The sequence below is a fragment of the Homarus americanus genome, unplaced genomic scaffold, assembly GCF_018991925.1.
Source record: "Homarus americanus isolate GMGI-L3 unplaced genomic scaffold, GMGI_Hamer_2.0 scaffold25827, whole genome shotgun sequence".
Taxonomy (NCBI): Eukaryota; Metazoa; Arthropoda; class Malacostraca; order Decapoda; family Nephropidae; genus Homarus; species Homarus americanus.
The window spans coordinates 536,572-560,689 of NW_024738300.1; the positions used below are offsets into that span (position 1 = coordinate 536,572).

Below are 24,118 nucleotides of genomic sequence, written 5' to 3' on the forward strand. Positions count from 1 at the left end.
AGCGTAGTTTTTAATGTCGTGACTGATGGTACTGTGGTTGGGATAATGAACGCCATCATGTGTTGGTTAGCAATGGTAGGGATTGAACTCGCACTGATGCTCATCCTTGTGCCCGGACTGAGTTGGTTAGGCTTGACAATAGAGATGTGTATGAGGAGGAAGAGAGACGGCCGCGGGACCTTGGTACAGCTGAGAGAGGAGTTCGGAGACCTAAAGAGGGATTATCAAGCACAGGTAAACAGGTTCAAGTGGGAGTCTCAGGCACACATTCAACGGTTCAGGGAGGAAACAAGGGGTGAATGTCAGGCACACGTCCAGCAGTCAAGGAAGTGTGAGGTCCAAGTGGGAAATATAGGGGTACGTAAGTAGTTCAGAGAGGTTGATCGAGCCCTCCAGCTGAGAGACAAGACGAAGCCGACCGATTACAGTTTAGGGTGCATGGTAATGAGAAAAGGCAGGTTGTAGGGGGTGAGTTGGAGGAGTTGTGAGTAGGGCAGAGGGGATTGGAGAGATGGTTAGGTCAGAGATGTGCGTTGAGTAGTGGTTGCTGTCATGAGCGGGATTGAGTTGCTGTCATGAGCGGGATTGAGTTGCTGTCATGAGCGGGATTGAGAGTATGGTTGTAATGTCCAGGGCCTCACTAAGATGGACTGGTACATTGTCAGAGGGTTGGTCTGCCGGCATGAGGTTCGGAGACGTGGACTGAGTATTGTTTTGACACTGGTTCCTCTTAGCTCAAGGGCCAGGCAAAAGGAGAGCATGTTGGAGATGGACTGAGTATTTTTTTTGACACTGGTTCCTCTTAGCTCAAGGGCCAGGCAAAAGGAGAGCATGTTGGAGATGGACTGAGTATTTTTTTTGACACTGGTTCCTCTTAGTTCAAGGGCCAGGCAAAAGGAGAGCATGCTTGTTTTGGACTGTGTATTTTTTTTGACACTGGTTCCTCTTAGTTCAAGGGCCAGGCCAAAGGAGAGCATGTTTGTTTTGGGCTGGTATTAATTTTGACATTGGTTCTCTAGTTAAGGGCCAGGCAAAGGGGAGCGTGATGTTCTGGTTGGTATTGAGTTGGGCTAGGAAGAAATGGAGTTGCTAGCTGCGAGTGGAATAGTACAGAGTTGAAGGTGGGTTCTAAGTTGTTCTCTCAGCACATGAGGGCAGTGCTGTCTTTTTTTAGGGGGGTCGAGTGTTAGCGGGAGAGAAAAGGAGAGAAGAGAAGACGGGAATGCTGCATTTAGCAAAAGGGGTGAGGTGCAGTCCTTAGAACAAAATTTTAGGGGGGTCGTATGCATGTTTTCTCAGCACATGAGGACAGTGCTGTCTTTTTTTTAGGGGGGTCGATTGTAATATTCAGAAATTTCAGAGTAATTTCAAATGCCCCGCCATGAGTGATACTGAGCGTTCAAGGTCATCTGAGGGGAGGGAGCGCTGCCTGCTCGTAGCGAGAGATTGCGGAACTAGGCCTATATGATATTAAATGTGATTTACCGAATTAATAATGATGCGATTCATGAAGTTAAGGGACTATTATTGAATTTGAAATTATTATAGATCGTTTAGCAGTCTGAATAATGTTACAGGTGTCCCAAGGAGTTATTAGTTAGGCGGTAAATATATCACGTAGGACCAAGCTAACGCCTTGAGAGGACACGAGGCGGGTTCTCTCCCAGTCCCGGAGAGCAGTCACACAGACAAGACGTTCCGCGCGTCCATCAGAAATAGTCACGTGGCCTAGTCACCTGTGCTGCGCTATTGCAGTATAACAAGTAAGTCTCATTCGATCTCAGACAGGGTTAGATAGGGCAGTGGTAAAGTTAACTAGAGCTAACAGTGAGTTCATTTCAGGGTTTCCGTCAGAACCCACTTGACTGGAGTTGACTGGAGTTGACCGGAGTTGACTGCGAGAGATTGACTGCCGTTGATGATTGAGGGTGGCGATTGTCGCCATTGGACCGATCAGTGTAGGCCTGCCACTGTTTAGCGGGGTAGCAAAGGATCTCTTGAGTGAACGAGTGCTCCCGACAACTAACACGACACGGGACCAGCATCAGCAGTGGGTGATCAGTTCTTACCACTCCGGTGCACAACCCCACATGTCCCGAGCAGCTAGTGAAACCCTCTTGCTAACGGGAAGCTAAAGTTTCTCTCAACTGCGCAAGGTCTGATTGGCTCACCCTCTTCCTGCCCATGGACGCACTGGGAGTACACTGAGGCTATCTGAGTATATTAATGGTCACACACTGAGACCGTGAGTCTAGGACTCTAGGAGATACCTAGAGGAACATTTTATCTTCCTTATCACGGGTGTAGTTAACACCATTCCTCAGACTGATATTATCTTGACGTGTGTAGTTTAATATTTCTTAAATAATTTTGATAGTAGTGTTTTTTTGAATGTTTGTGCCATTAAGTGGAACCAGAGTGATACTGTGATTTGATTCTTTTAATGCCTCTAATTCTTCATAATTCTGATCTCAGGTATAACCTTGTTCCCCAGAGCAGTGGTTAGGTTAGGTTAGGAAGTGTACACCTGTTGGGGTGCTATAATTTTGTTGAGTGATATTATTTTGCTGAAAGCCCTTAGGGCCTATTCATTGTAGAGTATTTAATTTCTTATCTTTTATTACCATTCCTCAGTGACTGATATTATTGTGTTGAAGACCCTTAAGGCCTATTCATTGTGGAGTATTTAATTTCTTATTTTTTAGTACCATTTCCTAAGTGACTGATATTATTTTGTGAAAGCCCTTAAGGCCTGTTCATATGTGCAATTAACATTTCTTAATACTTTAAATTTATTGTTGCCTGTGTTTCTAATAATTTCTATGTCATGTATAACTTTTATTCCCCAGAGTAGTGGTTAAAGTTTAAGTTAAGAGGTGCGCATATTGGTGTACCATTATTTGATTGTGTTTGTAGTGTTGGAGGGAATATAAGTGTCTAAATTTTACAGTGTGTCTCATTCATCCCAGTCACAGACGCTATCCTTCCACGGGTCACGGACAGTTCATTTTGTGTAGTAGATTTAAGTGTTCTTGTGCTGGTTCGGGATTTTTCTCAAAGGGGCGCTTCCACTGCCTTTACCATCTATTAAATTTTAATAAACCCCAAGTCAAGTGAGAAATTAAAGTCCAGCAAATTCCGACCGGTTACATATATATATATATATATATATATATATATATATATATATATATATATATATATATATATATATATATATATATATATATATATATATATATATATATATATATAAACTGTATACATATATATATTTTGCGGGCATTAGCTCACTCGGGCACTGGTCACTGACCCGCAACGTGGCCTGGGGGCGGAAAATATAATAATAATAATAATAACAATAACAATAATAATAATAATAAATAAACAAAATTGGAAAATAAGATCAAAAATGAGAAATGATATATGTCTGTTGTGTTGTCAAAGTAAGAGAAATAACTGAGACCCTGCAACTGCGTGTAAATGAGGCAGAAAGTCAGGTACACAACCTGAGACTTGGTCACAATTTTTGTGATGCCATATGGCAGTAGGGTCTACTATTAGAAAACACATTATACTTTCAATATGTTCCCTGACGGTAATACCTCTCGGTTTGTTAGCTGCCTGCTACCTACTGTCTGTGGTGTGCGTGTGTGTGTGTGTGTGTGTGTGCGTGTGCGCACAGGGTGGTGTAATGCATCTAGTGTGGCAGCATTATGTTAGTGTTAAGGTGCAAGCACTACTTGCTCCCTCTCGCTTTCTGCTACCACCGCCGGCTAGCTCTTGTGGCGAACAGGGAAGCAACTTGCACACGTCTTCACCTTTCAGTACACAACTTCTTCACCATCAAGACTTCTCCTGTGCCTCCTAGTGGCAATACATGGTAACAGGGTGATTCGTGGGCCCAAGCTAGACCAGCAGGGGATCTTGGAGTAGCAGTAGGCCCCAGAAGGGTAGCCCATAAGCCCACTGACATGTGGACACGTCCTGTCGCCTTCCAACCACTGCCCTGCCGCCATGCGGATTAACCTTGGTCAATATAAGGCTACGGGAGTAAACCCAAACGAAATATCTGTGGTGGAGCCCTGCATCACTCAGACATGCTTACAGAGCACAACGGCGGTATAGGTGGAAGAGGTGACCACCCTGGGAACCCAACGAGTACACCGTCAGACGAAGGTAATGCATGATGGCCAGGTTACTAAAGTGAAACCCAACAAACTAGGCTCTTGGCAGTCCATTGCAACTCTCCCTGTCCCCAGTCACTGCAACACTTGTACCACTGGATTTGGAAAAGGGAGATCCAAGAAATGTGGTTACACAGCAGTGCAATCAGGTCCTGTCTGCGACTGAGCAGCCCTTTCTAGATATAGATTAAAGAAATTAAACTTGCATTCCCTAGAAAGACGAAGAGTGTGGGGAGATATGATAGAAGTATTTAAGTTGGTGAAAGGAATCAATAAAGGAGATATAGATAAAGTTCTTATAATATCCGAGCATGATAGGACTCATAGCAACGGATTTAAATTGGATTAGTTTAGGTTTAGGAGGGAGATAGGAAGAAACTGATTCCCAAATAGGGTGATGGACGAGTGGAACAAGCTTAGCAACTTTGTAGTAAGTACTAGAACGCTGGAAAGTTTTAAAAGGAGGCTAGATTGATTCGTGGTAGTAACTATCGACAGGAGTTGTCATGCACAGGCCAACCGGCCTATTGCAGACTCCTTATTATCTTATGTTCTTATGTTCTAATTGTTTGTTGATCATTGTTTAAAAGGGCTTTAAAATTCTTTCATTCTATTCACACTAGGTAAGTTCCTACATTTAAGAATACAAGTATTTTGAGTCTACCTTTTTTTGCAATGAATTTGTCCCGTTAGTTCAGGCCCTTAAATTTTTAAACATTAATGTTGTTTTTAAGTATGACTCAACTATTTGTAATATATTAATTAAAAATAGCCCAACCTTGAATGTAAATCGAAGTGTTTACTGCATTCCATGTAGCAATTGTAATGAAATTTATGTAGATCATACTGGAAAGCATTGCAACTCAGAATTAAGCAGCACATGCGCTCTCCTACCCTACACAGCTTGGCTGTCTTAATATAATTTAAGCAATACCAAACATATAAGCACGTACTGTACGTGTCAGAAGAATGTACGTCCATCATGTGAGCAGCACTGAGGGGGAATGCGGAGGCTTGGAGTAAGTTGGAGCAACGGCTATGCAATCTATCGCCGTCCGTCCGAATGAGTCGTACGTCTGGCATTTCATTTAAACCTAACACTTCATTTAAAACTGCTACACAGGCAGCCAGACTGAGGGTCCCAAGCTTTCCACTATTTATTGTTAAACTTAATTTGGCTCTTCTTCTATACAAGTCTCAACTATTTTTAACGTATGTGTTTTAATACACCACATTACATAGATCATCAAACAATAACATAATATAGCAACAACATCAGATACAATAAATATATATCATCTTATATCAGTTCACTTTACATTCAAAAACACTTAGAAACGCTAACATTAAACCCAACCACCAAATCAAGTACGTATACCAACACACACGTAGATAGTTTAACAAATTTATTGACAAATCTTGGAGTGCAGTTTGCCTATTGTGAGTAATTCAGTCAGGTCTTGACACTGAGGGTGGTATCACTTCTCACTGCCACGCAGGACAGAAGTTCATACACAAAGACGTGTGGGTGATGTCACTGTTCACTGCCATACAGGACACAGGTTCGTACACAAAGAAATACATCCTATTCATTGACAGTATATATATAGGTCAGATTCATGTGGGTAATGTCACTGTTCACTGCCATGTAGGACAAAGGTTCGTACACAAAGAAATACATCATATTCATTAGCAGTATATACTGTATACAGTAGGTCAGAGCCATGTGGGTGATGTCACTGTTCGCTGCCATGCAAGACAGTGGTTCATATACATTGGACGTCATATTCTAATTGAAGACTAATCAGTGTGGGCTAGCAAATTTGGGATAAACAGCAAGAATGTCCCCAAGCACCCATGATTCAATATAGTGATTACAAAGTTCATGATACAATAAGCCAGGTGGCCTGAAGTCTTTGACAGTGTCACATTCAATAATATAGTGTTCAAGTGTATGCTTTAAAGGTTTGTCACAAGGTTTACATGCTGAGTGTTCCGGTATGGGTACAGCGTTACTAACTTGCCAGATGTGCGTAGATAACCACTCAACTACTTGTAACAATATCAGTTCGTAAGTTTTTTATTTTTTTATTTTTTATTTATTTATTTTTTTATTTTCTTTACGGGATTATTAGCCTTCAATGACTTTAGGTTGTGTACGGTGTCATATTCTCCCACAGGTTTCTGGAGTGGTGTGAGCTATGGCGACGGTCCGAGGTTCGTGTGGTAGTGGTAGGTGGGACGGAGGGAGTGGAGGACGTCCTCTTACATCCCAGTCTCCGCAACACCATCCACACCCTTTACCTCACCTTCCACCACTTCACTTTTCACAGCGGCCAGGGACCATCACCTAACACGAGGCTCAAGAAGGGAAGCACCATGGGGGGTAATGTGGTCATGGTGGGGGCATGAACCTTTTTCGTTATCACAGTTCTTTTGTTTACCATACAGTTTAATGATTCCTTGGAATACACAGTCCTAAGGAATATTCTGTACCACGGGTGTAAGTGAACAATATTTCAACGTTTTCATATTAATAACATGAACATTTTCAGTACAAATTAGAAAAAGAAGCAATTTCTTTATAATCTTAATTATTTACCGACTGATTTCATTTAAAATATTCTGAGTGTCCTTACCACCAGTAAATATATCTTATCGCCGTTGATTTCCTTCAACAGAAGACAACAGACAACTATTGATTTATAGACGCTGTTTGTACTGCAACAGAGGTGAGGCTCAAGTCCGACTCCTTTACCCAGGTGACCTAACCTCTGGGCTCTGGCGAGGTATCAGCCTCTTCCCAGGTGAGTTGCCTTCACAGCTACAGCAGATTTCAAGCAATGTATCCTTTCACTTTCTCCCTTTGAAATAATTACTTTTATCTAGTAGAACACATAATGAGTCATTTACGTTATCTACTTACTTGTGTACACATATAAGTCTAATAACACCACGTTTGCTAGTTGGTCGGTAGGAGACATAATAATATTAAGTTCCGATGAAATTGTTTATTATTCTTTCTGCTCATACACTTGTGGACAAAATTTCCATCTGCATGGAAAATATGAGTAAATTAGGTGTTAGAATCCTGATCCCATCAACCAAAAGTGTTCGGGGAATACTGTCCTCAACTTTACATAATGCGGCGTCTATTCTATTTGGGATATATGATCCACCCGTTGGAAGTCTGATCCCTAAGAATAGTTCAGACACCTCTTCGTTCCTCATCCACAATTTATATATAATACTTATAAGAGATATACAAAATATACCTAACCTAAACTTGCCTAATCTAACGTAACTTTAATATGAAGTCATCTGCTGAATGTGTACATTTCACTGCTTGTCAATGGAATGTGTACATTCTACAAATTAAGGTAGGAAATGTATACAGCCGGAAATGTTTTCATTCTATGCAACAAATCTAGTTTAGTTGGGCTAGAAAAATTTTGTATCTTCATAATTATATGAATTAGTGGTTTTGTTATCCTGTAATGTTATTACAGAGCTTGGGCAACAAAGCTCTTTAAGCGCATAGCAAAGTTAGTAATACACTAGTCCAACATCATCAGAAAATTATGAGAGATATAACTCTCTATATAAGAGAGTCTTAGGTGTATATGAGTATAGTCGGTGCTGGCCCATGTTGACGTCCCTCACGATTCACAGTTACAAATCTAATTTATTACCGATACTGTAGCAAATTACCGGGTAATACTTTTGTAACCCCCCGATGAGCGACTGTGTGATAATGAGACCCTTGCACGTAGGACTCGATTGTTCTTTATTCGGCCAAAACCTGCACAGTACAAATTACATATGTTATATATGAGATAATTAATTAATTCGTACGTTCCTTCACTATTAACAACTACATATGATATATTTGAGTAGAGTGGGGTGTTAAACCATATGAAAACTTACGTGTTTCAGGTCTAATGTAGGACTTATTAGCTCCCTGACATGTAAGCTCACTGGACGGCTAGAGACTATCTTCTGAACCCCACAGGGAGCGAGTCAGCCCGAGGCGAGGGCCATCAATTTCATATTTCACACCTCAGCAAAGTTCGTTGTCAACACTCTGTCTCTCTTTCTTTCTCTCTATCCTTCTCTTTCTCTCTCTCTTCTAGTTTATCCTACTGTGGCGGTAACAACTTTAGAAGAGGTGTGTTGGTTAACGAGTAATATTAGGAAAATTTTCAATCGAAGAAACTTCCGCTTCTCAAGATCATCCAAAATGTGATGGGGGAATAAATTTTAACCAATCCTAACCAAAAACAAAAACAAAAAACAAAAGAACCTAAGGAAACAAACCTAATAACTCTCATATATCAGGACATATAATTTATCCAAACTAATTTAACATTCCGGCTATGTAACTTCCACGTTGCCTAACCGGGTATTCCCTGTTGCACTAGCTACTTACAAAAAAAATAAAAAGGTCCGCACAACACCCTGACTCCATTTACATACATAAGAACATAACGAGTCTACAATAGGCCGGTTGGCCTGTGCATGACAGCTCCTGCCGAGATTTAACCTTTCTCTCTCATCCATGAATCCATCTAGCCTCCTTTTAAAACTCTCCAGCGTTCCAGCATATACTACAAAGTTGCTAAGCTTGTTCCACTCGTCCACCACCCAATTTGTGAACCAGTTCCTTCCTATCTCCCTCCTAAACGTAAACTTATCCAACTTAAATCCGTTGCTACGAGTCCTATCCTGCTCGGATATTATAAGAACTTTATCTATATCGCCTTTACTGATTCCTTGCACCCATTTAAATACTTCTATTATATCTCCCCGCACTCTTCGTCTTTCTAGGGAATACAAGTTTAGTTTCTTTAACCTATCTTGATATGGAAGGCTTCTAAGTCCCGGAATCATTTTCGTCATTCTTTGCTGCACCGACTCCAGTGAATTGATATCCATTCTATAATAAAGGCACCAGAACTGAACCGCATAATCGAGGTGCGGCCTGACTAACGCAAGATATAATTGCAATATGACCTCCGCACTCTTATAACTTACACTTCTAGATATAAAACCTAATACTCTGTTTGCCTTATTACGAACATTAACGCACTGTTTTCTAGGCCGAAGGTCGGGCTTACGAGTACCCCTAAATCTCTTTCACAAGTCGACTTCTCTAGATTGATGTTGTTAAGGTTGTATGCATTGATAGTATTTGTTCTTCCAATATTAATTACCCTGCACTTTCTGGTATTGAATATCATTGCCATTTTCGGATCACTCCTGCAGTTCATTTAACTCCACCTTTAGTGCATTTACATCCTGCCCTGAATTAACCTGCCGCCCTATTTTGGTGTCATCCGCAAACATGCTTATGTCACTGCTGATCCCTGTATCTAGATCATTTATGTAGATTATGAACAAGAGTGGGCCCAGTACTGACCCCTGGGAAACCCCAATAGTTACACAACACCACTCAGATTTAACACCATCTACGCTGACCCTCTGTGTTCTATCGGTGAGCCACGATTTTATCCAATTTAAGACTTTCCCATCGATACCATGAGCCATAACTATTCTCTGAAGCCTCTGATGAGGTACTCTGTCAAATGCTTTGCATAAGTCTAAATAAATAACATCGTAATATTCGTCATTATCTGCTGCCTCGAAGACTGTCCTACAAAACGTCAGTAGATTTGTTAGACAAGATTTTCCCTTTGTAAATCCATGTTGAGAGTCGCAGATTAATTTGTTTTTCTCTAAATGCGAATCGGATGCTATTTGCTATCATTGATTCGAAAAAAAATCCCTACTACTTACGTTAAAGTAATCGGCCGTCAATTTGATGCTGATGCTCTGTCTCCCTTTTTGAATATGGGTAAAAACATTTGCTTGTTTCCACAAATCAAACACAACCCCCGTGTCTAATGATTTTGTAAATAAATTTACGAGGGGGTCCGCTAATCTGTTCCTCGATTATGCTGTTCAGTTCTGGTGCCCCTATTATTGAGTGGATATAAATTCACTAGAGTCAGTGCAGCGAAGAATGACAAAAATGATTCCGGGACTTAGAAACCTTCCATATCAGGATAGGTTAAAGAAACTTAACTTGCATTCCTTAGAAAGACGAAGAGTGCGGGGAGATATGATAGAAGTATTTAAGTGGGTGAAAGGAATCAATAAAGGGGATATAGATAAAGTTCTTATAATATCCGAGCAGGATAGGACTCGAGCAACGGATTCAAGTTGGATAAGTTTAGGTTTAGGAGGGAGATAGGAAGAAACTGGTTCACAAATAGGGTGGTGGACGAGTGGAACAAGCTTAGCAACTTTGTAGTAAGTGCGGGAACTCTGGAAAGTTTCAAAAGGAGGCTAGATAGATTCATGGATGATAGAGAGTGGTAGTAACTCTCGACAGGAGCTGCCATGCACAGGCCAACAGGCCTATTGCAGACTCCTTATTTTCTTATGTTCTTCTTCTTTCAAAACTCGAGGAAAAATTTCATCCAGCCCTGGGGATATTGTCTTCCTTAATTTATTTATCTTCTAAAGAACATCCTATTTTCTGATAGTGATATCCTTTAGTTTCTCTTCTTCTTTTCCCCTAAATATCAGTTCCACCTCTGGCGTTTCCTCGTGAATTTATTTTGTGAAAATTGATAAGAAGTAGCTGTTTAATGCTTTTCTTATTTCCTATCATCTATCACTTCCCCTGTCTGACCTTAAAGGTCCTACTTTGTCCTTGACCTTTGTCCTATATACATGGAAATTCCCTTGGGATTCGCCTTGGATTCTCTAGCTATCCTGATTTCGTAGTCCCTCTTTGCTTTCCTTACATTTTCTTAACATTCCTAGATAGTTCATTATACCTATCTCTGAGCTGCTCCTCCCCTCCCTTTAATTTCTTATAAATTCCTTTCTTTATTTGTACTGTATGTCATGTTTAAGTTTTTTGATCATCCACCTTGGCTCATTCTTATTTGAACTAATTTTTCTGTATGGTATATTTTCTTACGTAGTATAGTCTTGAATTTAGTATATTCATGATCAATTGTTGTCTCCAGTGACCTCAACGGAGGTGACCGATCTCAGGTGACCTCACCTAGGTACCTTCTTAGCACCTCATAATGATCGAAAGTCTGGGAGTCTGACCATATTGTCATTGTTTTTCGTTTCCCAATTTAGGGTGAACCTTATTTCTCTGTGATCACTGTTCCCTAGTTCTTCCCCTACTGTGATATCTCTGATAATATTTTCTTTATTTGTTTATACTAGTTCGAATATATTGTAACCTTTAGTTGGTTCTGTAATTTGCTGTTTTAAAAAATTGTCCTGTACTACGTCTAGGAAGCCATAGTCACCTTTGATGTTGTCCCAGTCAATATTTCTGAAGTTGAAATCCCCCAACTCATTTCCTGCCAGAAGGGCTGAGCTGCTTCTTTTCCAATACTTTGGGTCCAGTAACTCACTCTTATAACTTTTTTTTCTCTTCCTTCCGCAATTTATACCCATACAGACTTGGTTCTTATTTAACCCTTTATTGAATTACTAATACAACATTTGAATGTATTCCTGACGAAGAGGGCGACCCCTCCCCCCTTCATACCTTCCCTGTCCTTGTGAAAAAGGTAGTACCCTTCTATGTGGTCCTCTGATAAAAAGTTCTTGCTCGCCAGATTCATCCAAGTTTCGGTGATTGTTATGTCGTCTACATTCTCGGTACATACAACTGCTCTCAGCAAGTCTATTTTAAAACGCTCCTACTGTTTGTATAGTATACATTTTAACCTACCCTTCCCTGGTCCTGTTTTACCCCTTGTTCTGGGTAACAAATTCTACTCCGTAAGACATGCTTGTTTTTTTACTCCCACTTACCGTGACCTTCCTCTACTGGTGAACTCTCCCCCCCCCCTTTTGGAGTGATAATTTTACGCTCCAGGGATATAGACAACGTCTTTACCCCCGCGCGAGACAAAGTACCCCGTCACGACTGTACATGTAGTAGTAGCCATAGAACGGTCGCCAGTTATCAATGATCGCCCAATCATTGTTTGCAGAATGTTTTTCCAGTCTGCAATTTATAGCAATTGCCCTGGGCAGCTATTCACCGCCAACTCCTCTTCTAGGCAAGACACCACATACTATTGGGATCCCGCCCCTATCTCTAACCTTCCCTAGCGCCTACCTTTACCCCCTGAAAAGTTCCTCACTCCTAACCTTTCCTATGTCGTTATCTCTTACACTAAGACACACTACTGGCTTGGTACCCTCCCCTGACAAAACCCTATCAATCCTCTCAGCTACATACCCGATCCCAGCCCCAGGAAAAACACACCCTAGTCCTAAGTTTCCTATGTCTTTCTCAAAAAGTCCTATCTAAGAACCTCACCTGGCTGTCCCCAATTCCCACGATCTTACCACTGGGCAAGTTTTGAGCCCTCATTACTACTCTCCTTGTTACATAAGATATAAAGTTCATATGAAATTACTTATTATTCCTTCTGTACTTACACTTGTAGATAAAACTGCCGTGACAACTTAGGGGATGTGTATCATCTACATGGGGATCATTCAGGGAAAGGGAATGGGAGTTAAGCATTTTTTTTAGTATATTGTTTTTTTTAAAGAACTATCCTATATTGGTTTGTTAAAACAATATAATGGAAAAAAGCGCTCGCTTTTTGTGAATATTTTCACTTTGCTTAAATGACCTTGAAGCTTTTTTGATATCGGGTATTTGCCAAAGTATTTTTGGGATATTGTCACTGATTGTACCAGTATAATAGATATTCAAGCCAATCTCTCTAAAACACGTTATTTATTTTCATGTGGCTGTAGGCCCTTAAACGTGATAATTCTATACTTCCACACAATGAACATGACCATATGTTTCACGGACTTTTACAATTTTTCACACGTTTATGTTGGACGATTGTTTATTAATCAGCATTTTGTTTTATGGAAAGAAATTGGATGGACTTGGTGGTAAACGAGTTTTTAAATGAATTAGCCCTTGGAAAATATGACTGTTACGCTTGACGAACATCCCCTCACAAATACAGTATTTGCAGAACAAATGAACAACTTTATGGGCAAGACATTTCGGGTGGTGGTGATGCCTTACGAAGTAATCATCGAATACGAGAAAGGCAAAGAGCCAGGTACTCCAGTGGCTCCCCAGGACTCCTTCACCACACGCATGTTGGAGAGCATGGCCAAACAACTCAATTTCACGTAGGTCTGGACTTACGCGCTCATTTATATTATGCTCAGGGTAAGATGTTCACATTGTGTCATAATACGTATTACATTTATTTTGAATATAATATCTCTTAGCAACATAAGCATCACCAAGAAGCAAAACCTTGTCAACAAAACAAAGTGAAAACAAATAAATACTGAAAGGTTTCCCCGTCAAATCTAAGTTTGCATCACCCAACACCTGGTTTACACCGCCACACAGTGTTGCCAAAGAAGCTGTTACCACTGAGATTCACCCAAACCTCTTTGAGGTGAAGGATGTACTAGAAATATAAAACCCCGAGGTCGTATATATATATATATATATATATATATATATATATATATATATATATATATATATATATATATATATATATATATATATATATATATATATATATATATATATATATATATATATATATGCAGGTAAATCACTGTAGTTGCGCGTGATCTAGGTATATGCTTATAACCACAAGGAAAGAAGAAAACACGAAGTTCCCAAGCGCTTTTGTGTATACTGTATATTAGGGTGTCATACGGAGGCGAATTTTTTTTTTTTGAGTTTGAAAAATCGGCCCATGGTATTAATGATGTAGTTCTATGTGCAGAATCATGTGCTATTTTCAGATTTGAAAAGTTTTCATTTTTTGCTAGGTAAATTTTAATTTGAAATCTTATGAAAATTCAGTATTCCCACCCTTTTACCAACACCACTAAATAGCTTATTTAAAGTAAAGTAAATGTATCAGGTTAATTTATTAGGATGAAAATGATCCAGAATAGTGAAACGAATGATCTTGACACATTTATTAAATTTAATATTCCTTTAGAAAACAAAATCATCAAATACAAAACCGGTTTTACTACTACGACCCGGTGTTGCTGCACACCATAGAGAACATGTCTTTCTTGCTTCTGTTTCTACTCATCACCTCCCTGCTGACCACCTGAGCTCGGATGTAGCCTTCCCTCCTCTCCTGGCTGTACACGTGACTGCTGGCCTCGCTCACTTGCTGTACACAACGCTCTATACTCTGGGTGTGCGAGGGCCAGGCAGGGACATGCATGGGGTTGTCCAGGAAAGCTCTGACTTGAACATTGGTGAGGCTGCAGGTAAGAGGGGGCTCACTGCCAGCCTGGATGTTATCCAGATCTATGAGATCAGTGAGGGTCTTGGCACCTAGATTGACTTCAGGAGTCTTCCTGACCCTGAAGGAATCGTCACCAACTGTTTCGTCATGCCCAGATCCTCTCATAAGTCTCATATCCAAGATCTTTTTGACTGCCACTCTTCTCTCCTCCTCATCCTTACTGCAGAGCATTGTCTGCAAAACTGCCTCGGGATGAGCATACCAGGAAGATCTCCTCACAGTCTGCTCCACAATCTGAACAACCTTCCTTGGCTGACCCCTCAGGAGCTCAAGCTGGAAGACAACATGCCTCGGACCTTCGGAGAACGATGACTTGACCTTGGTGTTGAACCAATTTGGCAAGTAGACGCCCACGATGAATTGGACACTAAGTCTCAGGTTGTGAAGCTGGTTCCCTTTCAGTTTATGATGAGCGACCCAAATTCTGCAGAACCTGAGAGCCGTTGTGAGCCACCTAGAATGTGAGACTGGACCTATCTGCAGGTAAGCAAGTCTATCAGGCATAACCCCAGTTTTGATGGCACTGCAAATCATGTAACCATAGTACTGGTCAGTACTCAGGTCGTCAATGACAGTATGCAAGCTCAACGAGTGGAGGGCCAACTGTGATTTTTTCAAAGCTCGGATTTATTTCTAACTCAGTGGCAGAGTCCAGCATCTTGCCAAGAGGACCAGACCATCTGTTGTTTGAAGAGTCTTGCCATCCAGCTCCTGGATCAGATGTCTGAGTGGCAACTCGTTGGTGTGGAGGTCACAAACAATCAGACCAGCTTCCTCCCAATCTTCCGCTCTATCCACTGTATGACCCCCCCTTTGCCACCCTGTGTTCGTGTTGGTGCTGTCCCTCCAATGGCCTGCAGGGTCTGGTCTACGTTCCTCTCTCTGAGCCAGTTCACAATGTTATCTGCCACTATCTCAGCTGGCTTCCTGATGTCATCTTTCTCTGGAGTGAAATGCCACAAATACTTCCCTCCTGGTTCACTGCAGCAGGAGTAGTGTTCCTCCTTCACCATTGCAGGGAACAACTTGTCAGAATCTCCAACTTTCATGAACACTTTAGTGTCATCCCTTCTCCCATCAAAGAACAAACAATTGATTCCATTTTCTCTTATCCGCTTATCAAACTCCTCTTCTAGGTTACTGACAAGTTTCTCCTGAGCTCTCCTTACTTTGTTATGATCGATCACCAGGTGAACATCATCAGGTGTTATCAAACCACCGTCAATCCAGGCAGCTGTTGCTATCTCTGCAGTTTCTCTGAGACCAGTGTGGTGTCGCATGCTGGCCAGAGCTATGCTCGGGATATCTTTCCTATTTCGAATCTTATGCCTGGAAGGTTTGGGATCATTATTTTCTGGGTTAGGGACAAAGTCACCATTCTCCTGGTCAGCACTCGGATCAGCCATGGGGAAGTCATTAAACTCTGAATCAGCTTGACTCCAATCATCGGCCTTTTTTACCTCACCCTGGGCCTTCTCAAGTCTCTTTTCCTCGGCAACTCTTCTCCTCTTCTGTCTCTCTGTGGCAGCCTCCTGTCTCTTGGACTCCGGAATATCTTGGCTAGAAATCATGAGAGCCCCTATACTGCCAGTCTTCTCTCTCTGTGCTTTGACAAATGCCAGTTCGATCACAGGAATCTTCAGTTCACGCTTGCAAATACAGGAGATGTGGGCTCGGATTTACAGTCACGATCGCATCCAAACTCAGGACAGAGAACAATTGGGCACTTGCAAGTAATTATGTCAAATAACTGGTCCAGTTGTAGCAAAGCTGTCCTTAACTGCAAGTTTTCCTCTCCCAAGAGAGATATCTCTTGCCTTTCCCCAACTGGCTACAGTCTCTCACTAATCTTCTTCTGACTTGTTATGACTGGAGGCTTGAACTGAGCGTTAGCCAGAGTGTACTGTGCCAAGACAGCTTTGGTCATATCACTGGCAATGTCTTTGTTTGTGTAAGTTCTTTGGTTCTTTTCACTGATTTGCCTGATTAAAACACCGTATCTCAAAGCATCTCTCAATGTAGGCAACTCCGACTTCAGGAGCTCTCTCCCAGACCCAAGATAGTGACTGAGATGGCTGGATTTTTGGTTCCTCGTCCTGACACAAGCAGCCATCGCAAATATTATCAACTTATAAATGCATCAGAATCTGAAACAGAAAAAAATATTGTTACTTGGGTTGTTAAAGAATGAAGTCAGAAAGCAATGTTCACTATTTAATTGTAATGCACTAATGCAGTTGTACGTTAGATTTTCGATAAATTTCACGCTAAAATTTACCTAGCAAAAGGTTGCAAAATATTGAAACTGAAATTATTTTCTGTTTATATACACTAAAATCTACCAAAAAAGTGATGGGCCATTAGTTTTAGCTGATCTTCCCTCCTATGACACAGTGTATACTGTATATATAAATATATATATATATATATATATATATATATATATATATATATGTGTGTGTGTGTGTGTGTAATATTCAAAATTTTAATGTGATATTTAGAGACGTAAGAACAAAAATGACTGATCTGCCGAACAGAGAAACATAAGTAGGCCAGGCTGAAACACTCATGCCTCGTGGCATGTTCAGACAAAACCTCCAAGAAATGCCCTCAGACTGGGGGTGGAAGCATTATGAACTAGGCCTATAGAAACTTAAATGTAATTTTATCGAATTAATGTAGACACGACTTATGAAGTTAGGGGACAATTATAAAACTTAAAGTTATTGTGGATAGTTTCCCAGCTCAAAATATGTTACGTGCGTCCCAAGGAAACTAATAGAAATACGCAAAAACATGACGTCATGGGGGGGCAGCCGAGCGCCTTGAGGTATGCAGGCATTGGCCGGTGACCCGGCCCTTGTAAGTTTACGGTCACTGACCTAGTCGGACGTCTAAATACGTGCTCTGGGAGAAAGCGAACACGTGGCCTCGTCTTTTCCAGCGATTTCATCCGTGTTGCAAGTAAGTCCGTATTCGATCTCAGACAGTGTTTAGATAGGGCGTAGAAGAATTTAACAGTAGTTAACAAAGTACTCCTTTTGCAGGGTCACGAGACTCTACTTGGTTGGTGGTGATGCTATAGATCGTATTAGGTCTAAGGGAGGGATCCCTATCATATGTGGTGTCATGACTAGAAGGAGAGTTAGCAATGAATGGTTGTCAAGGGCAGTTGGTGTCAACGGCCGTCTTGGCGGATATTGCAAGTCAATATCAGTCCCATTCATTGACAAGTGGGACAACTTCTACGGCAGAAGGGACCTTAATGCTAGGGATGGGTTACACCTGCCTCAGGATGGGGTGGCAACCCTGGCTGTGTCTCTAGAGGGGGCAGTTCAAAAGATATCGAAGTCTTTATACTGCTAGGGGTACATATGGGCACGGGGGTGGAGGAGACTGCAGTGGGAGCGGGTAAACAAAGTGAAAGATTACAGGGAAATAGTGTTAGGAATGACGACAAAACTAAATTAGACAGGGAGTTTAAACCTAAACGCAGTAAAGGGAGGACTCAGAACACGACTAACTTAAATGTCTCCTACGCGAACAGTAGAAGTATGAGAAACAAAATGGATGATATTAGGGCCTTGGTATGTACCGAAAAAATCGATATAATAGAATTCACTGAAACATGGATCAACCTAGACTCACGTGAGTTACCTGTCGAATACCAAATTACGGATTACAAATTGTTCCATGCCGATAGGCAGACCAGGAAAGGAGGCGGAGTAGCCATCTATGTCAGGGATAATCTGAAGTACGAAATAAATAAGGAAATAAAAACTGAGCGGAATACAGAAACAATATGGATAGAATTATTCGACGGTAGGGAAAAATTAATCACAGGAGTAATATATAGACCTCCTAATCTTGATAGAGTTATTGAGCGACTTATCTGGGATGAAATGCGCAGGGCTTCCATACACAACAAAGTCTGTATAGTAGGCGACTTTAACCTTGGCCAAATAGATTGGACTGACCTTACGGGTAACTCAGTATCAGAGGAGTTCCTCGAAACGATCCAGGACTGTTTCCTAAATCAACCTATAACCGAACCCACCCGGGGTAATAATATACTCGATTTAGTTCTGTAGAACAGAGAAAACCTCATTAGCAATGTCGAGGTAGGGAACGAACTTGCAAGCAGCGATCACAAAGAAATTAGATTCCAGTTAGATTTTCAGGTCAGACGTAAAGGGAATTCCATTAAAGTCCCAGATTTCAGAAGGGCAGACTTTGATAGTTTAAAGAGGCAGCTGAGGGAGGGGGTGTCGCGCTTGGGTGCGAGCCTGACAGATGATACCGACCTGATAACGAGATCTAAGATTGCCGAGTTCCACGACAATTTAAATAATGAGTTACTTAATGCACAAAGGCAGAACATACCATACAAAAAACTCAGGTCAACCAACAATGACCTTAAATGGATAAATAATTATTTAACGAGCATTATTGGCCAAGGGAAGGCTATAGGTAGAAGGATAAATCGTGGCGAAATTTACCTCCGGGAGTATTATAGGGCACTGGCTGGTAGGGTTAAGACCGAGAAAGGAAAGCGAAGAGGAATTATGAACTGAAGATGGCAGGTCAGGCGAAAACAAGCCCCAATGGATTCTATCAAATGTATCATATTAAAACACGAAATAAGATTGGACCAATACGTTCAGATACAGGCGAGCTAACTGATAACGACGGAGATATGAGCAATAATCTGAATAAATATTTTTCAACAGTTCACTACAGAAAATGTAAACATTATACCCGAGGCACCGACTCTATACAGAGATAGTGAAGAAAACAAATTAAGCGAGATAGTAGTGACTAGTAACAATGTTAATAAGCAAATAGACAAACTTAAGCCTAATAAGTCACCAGGTCCCGATGAGATATTTGCCAGAGTATTAAAGGAATGTAAGGAAGAGCTTAGTATGCCCTTAGCAAAGTTGTTTAACTTGTCATTAAAAACAGGTGTAGTACCAGAATCCTGGAGGATAGCGAATGTAATACCGATTTTCAAGAAGGGGGATAGATCACTATCCTCTAACTACCGCCCAATCAGTCTAACATCAATTGTAGGCAAATTACTAGAATCAATTATTTCAAACTCTATTTGAAACTACCTGGAGAAACACAAGTTGATCAATGATTCCCAACATAGCTTCACAAGTGGGCGTTCATGTCTAACTAATCTATTAACATTCTTTCCATCAGTTTTCGATTAAGTGGACGAGGGGCACGATTATGATGTGGTATATCTCGACTTTAGCAAAGCTCTCGACAGAGTCCCCCACGAAAGACTAATACAAAAAGTGGAGGCCCGTGGCATTGGAGGCGATATTCTAAAATGGGTTACGGAGTGGTTACAGGACAGGAAACAGCGAGTAAGCATTAACGACACTAAATCAGATTGGGGTAACGTTCATCAGTGGAGTACCCCAAGGCTCAGTACTTGACCATTACTAAATACATAAACGCCATAGAAACAGATGTGGACAGCAACATCAGTAAATTTGCTGTTAAGACTAAAATAGGGTGCATAATTAAATCCGACGAGAACTCCGCAAAACTACACGAAGATCTAAGCAAATTTCTCAAATGGTCTAAAGAATGGCATATGAAATTTATTGTGGACAAATGTAAAGTACTTAGTCTACGAGATGTAAACAGAGAAACCAGATACGAGATGAACAACGATGTGAAAGAAAATCCGACTGTGAGAAAAATTTAGGGGTAACGATAAGTCTGGATTTTAAACCTATATTTGTTCGAAACTAGGCTTACAAAGTACTAGGGTTCATGCAAAGGAGCGTTAGTAACAAGACTACCGAGGTCATCCTAAAACTTTATCTTGCGCTTGTGAGACTCACCTGGATTATGCAGTTCAGTTCTGGTCATCGTACTACAGAATGGATATAGAATCCTTGGAAAGCATCCAGAGGAGGATGACAAGTCTAATCCCGGGCATTAGCAACTATGAGTACAAGAGACAGATTAAAGCAACTTAATTTGCACTCCCTGGGGTTAGGGGAGGTATGATCGAGGTGTATAAATGGAAGTCAGGGTTAGAAAAGCTTGCTCTACACACGCCACAGACTCCTCGTTTACTCCCGGTCTTCCAGTTCGTCGCTTGTCATTAACGGAACCAGTCTCTTTAAACTTCATCCATCTTGTAATTGAATTTCTATGCGGTGCTTCGTTTTTTTAATGAGCTGTTAAATTTCTATTGATGCCATTCAATATAGTGTTGGGACAGATTATCTGAAAAAAAAACTTTAGATTAAATAAATTTCTTGGTTATAGAAATACTTAAATAAATTACTTATCCAATGCATTTTACAGATTGGTTTTATCTTCTATAGAACCTAAGTTATTAAAGTTTGAAAATGTAACAGGATTTTAGGGACACCCTGTTTATATATATATATATATATATATATATATATATATATATGTAATATCCAGAAATTTCAGAGTAATTTCAAATGCCCCGCCATGAGTGATACTGAGCGTTCAAGGTCATCTGAGGGGAGGGAGCGCTGCCTGCTCGTAGCGAGAGACTGCGGAACTAGGCCTATATGATATTAAATGTAATTTACCGAATTAATAATGATGCGATTCATGAAGTTAAGGGACTATTATTGAATTTGAAATTATTATAGATCGTTTAGCAGTCTGAATAATGTTACGGGTGTCCCAAGGAGTTATTAGTTAGGCGGTAAATATATCACGTAGGCCCAAGCTAGCGCCTTGGGGAGACACGACGCTGGCTAGCCCAGTCCCGGAGAGCAGTCACACAGACAAGACGTTCCGCGCGTCCATCAGAAATAGTCACGTGGCCTAGTCACCTGTGCTGCGCTATTGCAGTATAACAAGTAAGTCTCATTCGATCTCAGACAGGGTTAGATAGGGCAGTGGTAAAGTTAACTAGAGCTAACAGTGAGTTCATTTCAGGGTTTCCGTCAGAACCCACTTGATTGGAGTTGACTGGAGTTGACTGGAGTTGACCGGAGTTTGACTGCGAGAGATTGACTGCCGTTTGAGACTGCCGTTGATGATTGAGGGTGGCGACTGTCGCCATTGGACCGATCAGAGTAGGCCTGTCACTGTTTAGCGGGGTACCAAAGGATCTCTTGAGGGAATCTAGCCGTCTGGGTGCCCAGCGGACGTCGGCTCACAACACCACATGTCCAGAGCCGCTTAGTGAAACCCTCTTGCTAACGGGAAGCTAAAGCTCCTCTCAACTGCACAGGGTCTGATTGGCTCACTCTCTTCCTGCCCATGGACGCACTGGGAGTACACTGGGGCTATCTGAGTATATTAATGGTCACACTGAGACCGTGAGTCTAGGATTCTAGGAGATACCTAGAGGAACATTTTATCTTCCTTATTACGGGTGTAGTTAACACCATTCCTCAGACTGATATTATCTTGACGTGTGTAGTTTAATATTTCTTAAATAATTTTGATAGTAGTGTTTTTTTGAATGTTTGTGCCATTAAGTGGAACCAGAGTGATACTGTGATTTGATTCTTTTAATGCCTCTAATTGTTCTTCATAATTCTGATCTCAGGTATAACCTTGTTCCCCAGAGTAGTGGTTAGGTTAGGTTAGGAAGTGTACATCTGTTGGGGTGCTATAATTTTGTTGAAAGCCCTTAAGGCCTATTCATTGTAGAGTAGTTAATTTCTTATTTTTTAATACCATTTCCTAAGTGACTGATATTATTTTGTGAAAGCCCTTAAGGCCTGTTCATATGTGCAATTAACATTTCTTAATACTTCAAATTTATGGTTGCCTGTGTTTCTAATAATTTCTATGTCATGTATAACTTTTATTCCCCAGAGTAGTGGTTAAAGTTTAAGTTAAGAGGTGCGCATATTGGTGTACCATTATTTGATTGTGTTTGTAGTGTTGGAGGGAATATAAGTGTCTAAATTTTACAGTGTGTCTCATTCATCCCAGTCACAGACGCTATCCTTCCACGGGTCACGGACAGTTCATTTTGTGTAGTAGATTTAAGTGTTCTTGTGCTGGTTCGGGATTTTTCTCAAAGGGGCGCTTCCACTGCCTTTACCATCTATTAAATTTTAATAAACCCCAAGTCAAGTGAGAAATTAAAGTCCAGCAAATTCCGACCGGTTACAAAATGGTAGCAGAGCGTAGTTTTTAATGTCGTGACTGATAGTACTGTGGTTGGGATAATGAACGCCATCATGTGTTGGTTAGCAATGGTAGGGATTGAACTCGCACTGATGCTCATCCTTGTGCCCGGACTGAGTTGGTTAGGCTTGACAATAGAGATGTGTATGAGGAGGAAGAGAGACGGCCGCGGGACCTTGGTACAGCGGAGAGAGGAGTTCGGAGACCTAAAGAGGGATTATCAAGCACAGGTAAACAGGTTCAAGTGGGAGTCTCAGGCACACATTCAATGGTTCAGGGAGGAAACAAGGGGTGAATGTCAGGCACACGTCCAGCAGTCAAGGAAGTGTGAGGTCCAAGTGGGAAATGTAGGGGTATGTAAGTAGTTCAGAGAGGTTGATTGAGCCCTCCAGCTGAGAGACAAGACGAAGCCGACCGATTGCAGTTTAGGGTGCATGGTAATGAGAAAAGGCAGGTTGTAGGGGGTGAGTTGGAGGAGTTGTGAGTAGGGCAGAGGGGATTGGAGAGATGGTTAGGTCAGAGATGTGCGTTGAGTAGTGGTTGCTGTCATGAGCGGGATTGAGTTGCTGTCATGAGCGGGATTGAGAGTACGGTTGTAATGTCCAGGGCCTCACTAATATGGGCTGGTACATTGTCAGAGGGTTGGTCTGCCGGCATGAGGTTCGGAGACGTGGACTGAGTATTGTTTTGACACTGGTTCCTCTTAGCTCAAGGGCCAGGCAAAGGAGAGCATGTTGGAGATGGACTGAGTATTTTTTTTTGACACTGGTTCCTCTTAGCTCAAGGGCCAGGCAAAAGGAGAGCATGTTTGTTTTGGACTGTGTATTTTTTTTGACATTGGTTCTCTAGTTAAGGGCCAGGCAAAAGGGGAGCGTGATGTTCTGGTTGGTATTGAGTTGGGCTAGGAAGAAATGGAGTTGCTAGCTGCGAGTGGAATAGTACAGAGTTGAAGGTGGGTTTTAAGTTGTTCTCTCAGCACATGAGGGCAGTGCTGTCTTTTTTAGGGGGGTCGAGTGTTAGCGGGAGAGAAAAGGAGAGAAGAGAAGACAAATGCTGCATTTAGCAAAAGGGGTGAGGTGCAGTCCTTAGAACAAAATTTTAGGGGGGTCGTATGCATGTTTTCTCAGCACATGAGGACAGTGCTGTCTTTTTTTAGGGGGGTCGATTGTAATATCCAGAAATTTCAGAGTAATTTCAAATGCCCCGCCATGAGTGATACTGAGCGTTCAAGGTCATCTGAGGGGAGGGAGCGCTGCCTGCTCGTAGCGAGAGACTGCGGAACTAGGCCTATATGATATTAAATGTAATTTACCGAATTAATAATGATGCGATTCATGAAGTTAAGGGACTATTATTGAATTTGAAATTATTTTAGATCGTTTAGCAGTCTGAATAATGTTA

General features: G+C 41.3%; 1 protein-coding gene across 1 annotated transcript in view; it reads left to right on the plus strand.

The window, feature by feature from the left end:
* The window catches only part of LOC121873769 (glutamate receptor ionotropic, delta-2-like), a 112,853-nt gene that overhangs the window by 41,622 nt on the left and 47,113 nt on the right, over positions 1 to 24,118 (plus strand). The window lies entirely within an intron of this gene.